The sequence below is a fragment of the Nicotiana sylvestris genome, chromosome 10, assembly GCF_000393655.2.
Source record: "Nicotiana sylvestris chromosome 10, ASM39365v2, whole genome shotgun sequence".
Taxonomy (NCBI): Eukaryota; Viridiplantae; Streptophyta; class Magnoliopsida; order Solanales; family Solanaceae; genus Nicotiana; species Nicotiana sylvestris.
In genome coordinates, this window is record NC_091066.1 from 155,853,766 (window position 1) to 155,857,917 (window position 4,152).

General features: G+C 42.7%; 1 non-coding gene across 1 annotated transcript; it reads right to left on the reverse strand.

The window, feature by feature from the left end:
* Positions 1-624: 624 nt before the first annotated feature.
* Positions 625-727, reverse strand: LOC138880535 (small nucleolar RNA R71). The gene has a single exon (XR_011403270.1). It is a non-coding gene; the product is annotated as a small nucleolar RNA R71 (small nucleolar RNA).
* Between the last annotated feature and the right edge of the window lie 3,425 nt (positions 728-4,152).

Sequence of the window (4,152 nt, forward strand, 5' to 3'; positions counted from 1 at the left end):
TGAAATTTTAACGTTTTTTGACTTGGTTGTACAGGTGCATGCCTAGAAACTCATCGAGAACTGGTGAAGTGTTTGAAGCATTATCAGATCTTGAGAAAGTTTTCAAGGCCTTGAATCGGGCCAACCAGAAAAACAAACAACAACAATCAATTGAACAACCTAAACCAGATATGGCAGAACAGGTAAACAACAGAGACAACAACGGGGATAACGCGGTAGACCCAGCTTCGCAGGTAATGGCGCATCTTGTGCCATAGGCTCCTCTATATGACTGGGTGCAACCCACAGCAGAGAATTTGGCTACAGCGATATTAGTTTCGCAGATACAAGCTGAATCTTTTCAAATCACAAACAACATGTTGCACTTGTTGCAAAACAAGGAACTATTTTTGGGGTCATACATTGAAGATCCTCAACAGCACTTGAAGAATTTTCTGTCAATCTGCAAAACTCAACGGTAGCCCAACGTAACTCGGGAAGCAATAAAGCTATTGTTTCCATTCTCAGTGACAAGAACTGCCCAAACTTGGCTAAATTCACTTCATATTAATTCCATCACGACTTGGGAAGAATTCGTCAAGCAATTTGTGAATAAGTTTCATCCACCTAACAAGACTACTCAGCAAATTGATGAAATTTTTAGCTTCAAACAGAAACCAATGGAAACATTGCAAGAAACATGGGAATGATTCAATGGGATGTTGGTTATATGTCCACACCACGATATTCCAGACCAGTTATTGGGGCAGCATTTTTACATGGGTCTAACAGATAGCGTGAAGGCTAATGTTGAGGTTTCAGCTGGTGGAGCATTCTTGAGCAAAACATAGAGAGAAAGCCAGATCCTGCTTGACAAGATGACACAGAATACGAGGTAGACAACCAAGAATGCACCTATCACTCCAGTAGTTCACTCAGTGCCCTTAGATCCAGCCAACACTCTTGCTAAAAATATGTCCACCTTAATGACACAAATGAGCATACTCACCAAAAAGGTAGAAGAGTCAGGGAAGAAGTAGCAAGTGCACATTATAGATACTAATGGGGGCTTATGAACATCTTGCATTAGTCAACCAATTGGTAGCCAGTGGAATGCGGAAAGTGATCATCATCATTACCCTGGGGACATGAATTATATGTCTAATTATGGGGGCCAAAGATAGGGTGGTCAGAATTGGGGCCAACATAATCAGCCATACAGGCCAGGCCATGCCAGCCACAACACAACAATGGAAATATGGGATCCATGCAACCCCACAATAATGTGGCACCCTATCAAAGGCCACATGGATACAACAATCAAATTCAGTAGTAGGGTTATCATTCGCCTCAGCAGCAATATGGTGGGAGATAGGAAGATGGGTTTGCTAGACTCGAGTTAATGATGCAATAGGTTATTGGGTCAAACACGAAAATGAGTGAAAGACTAGATGCACATGAGTCAGCCATAAAGAATATTGAAGTGCAAATATTCCAGATCTCGATGTCTTTAAATAATCATCCTCATAGGATATTGCCTGTAGACACTCAGGTAAATCCAAAAGATCAAGGATCGAAGCAACTGATGGCAGTAAGTCTACGTAATGACAGAGATATAGACTTAGAGCAAGAGAGGGCTCGAGAAAGCAGACGGGCTAAGACACTTGTACCAGTGCCCATTGAGCAAGATAATTCAGCAAAACTGACAGAGGTGACAGTACAACCTGCCCATGAAGAAACAAATACACAGATTGAGGCTGAGAAAGAAGCTGAGACAACCCAGGAACCCGTAGTTGAGGTGGTGTCTGACAAAGAGAAAACCCAAACTATTAGGAAGAAGAGACCTCCATCACCATTCCCACAGAGGCTAACATAAAACAAGAAAGAGGAACAATACAAGAAGTTCTTGGAGATGTTGAAACAAATCCAAGTACATATTCCATTGATTGATGCTTTCAAGGAGATGCCTAGTTATGCAAAAATGATGAAGGACTTGATGTCCCAAAAATTCAACTTCCAAGATTTGGCCACAGTGACTCTAACTCAGACCTGCAGTAGTGTGGTGACTAGACTATTGGCTGAGAAGTTGTCTGATCTAGGGAGTTTCACAATTCCTTGCACCATTGGTAGCTACATTTGTCAAGGCACTCTGTGATTTGGGGTCTAGCATAAATCTTATGCCCCTGGTGATCTATAAGAGGTTGGGGATTGGAAGAGCTAGACCCACGTCTATGTTATTGCAGCTGGCTGACAGAACTGTGAAATGACCCTCAGGTATCTTGGATGACGTGTTAGTACAGGTCAGAAAATTTGTGTTCCATGCAGATTTTGTGATTTTGGATTTTAGAGTGGATGAAGAAATTTCTATAATTTTGGGAAGGACGTTCTTGGACACATGGCGAGCCCTTATTGATTATGAAACTAGGGAGCTCAATATGTGGTTGAACGATTAAGATTCAACGTGCAGAAATCTATGAGTCGACCAAGTGAATTCGCTAATTGTTCTCTTATTGATGCCATGGATGTAATAGTGGAAGAGGATGATGAGACATTAACTATTGAGGATCCTCTTGCTGTATGTCTTGTGAATTTAGATGAGGTGAATGGGGAAGAATTGGCATAATGGGTGCTGGCTCTAGAGGGCAGAGGATTTTGGGAGAGAACACTTGAATTCGATCCCCTGCACTTAGAAAACAGAGAAACTCCTCTAGCCAAGCCATCCATATAAGAACCACCAAATATGGAGTTGAAGCCACTGCCCGCCCATCTCAGGTATGCGTTCCTAGGACCTAACTCCACATTTCCTGTTATTATCACATCTAGTTTATTAGACGTGCAGGCAAAACAACTTTTGCAGGTACTCATGAAGTGCAAGACTGCCATCGGGTGGACCATGACAGACATCAAGGGGATCAGCCTAGCATACTATATACATAAAGTTCTGTTGGAAGAGGGGCACAAACATTCTAGGGAGCACCAAAGAAGGATGAACCCCAATATGAAGGAAGTGTCGAAGAAGGAGGTTATTAAGTGGTTGGATGCGGGAATCATTTTCCCCATCTCTGATAGCAACTGGGTTAGCCCAATGCAATGTGTTCCTAAGAAGGGTGGTATGATGGTGGTAAAAAATGACAACAATGAGCTGATCTTTACTAGAACCGTCAAAGGCTAGCGAATTTGTGTGGACTATAGGGAATTAAATCTGGCCACCTGGAAAGACCACTTCCCACTTCCCTTCATTGATCAGATGCTTGGCAGACCGGCAGGGAGGTCCCACTTCTATTTTCTGGATAGGTACTCCGGGTACAACCAAATCTCCATCGCACCAGAGGACAGAAGACCTCCTTCACATGTCCATATGGAATGTATGCCTTCTCGAGGATGCCTTTTGGCCTATGCAACGCACTAGCCACATTTTAAAGGTGCATGATGGCCATATTCAGTAACATGGTTGAAGACATAATGGAGGTGTTCATGGATTATTTCTCAGTGGTGGGAAACTAATTCGATAAGTGCCTTACAAACCTGACCTGAGTGTTGAAAAGATGTATCGAGACTAACCTAGTATTTAATTGGGAAAATTGCCATTTTATGGTACAAGAGGGTATAGTCTTGGGACACAAGGTATCACTCAAGGGGATCAAGGCGGATTGTGCTAAATTTGACGTGATAGCAAAGCTGCCATCCCCCACATTAGTCAAGGCAATCAGGAGCTTCCTAGGGAATGCCGGGTTCTACCGGAGATTCATCAAAGACTTCTCAAAAATTGCCAACCCTCTCTGTAAGTTGTTAGAAAAAGATCACCCTTTCATGTTTTCTGATGATTGCAGGGTAGCATTCGAGGAGTTGAAAAAGAGGCTAGTCACAACACTCATCATTGTTGCCCCCGAATGGGAGCAACCATTCGAACTCATGTATGACGCCAGTGACTATGCAGTGGGGGAAGTGCTAGAACAGTGGGAAGACAAGCTAATGCACTCAACTTACTGCGCCAATAGAATGTTGAGTAGAGCCCAGGTGAATTGCACTGTGACTGAAAAGGAGATGCTAGTTGTGGTGTTCACTTTCGACAAGTTTAGATCATACCTTATTGGCTCTAAAGTAATTGTATATACCGATCATGCTGCTCTCAGGAACTTGATTGAAAAGAAGGAGTCCAAAAGAAAACGTTTT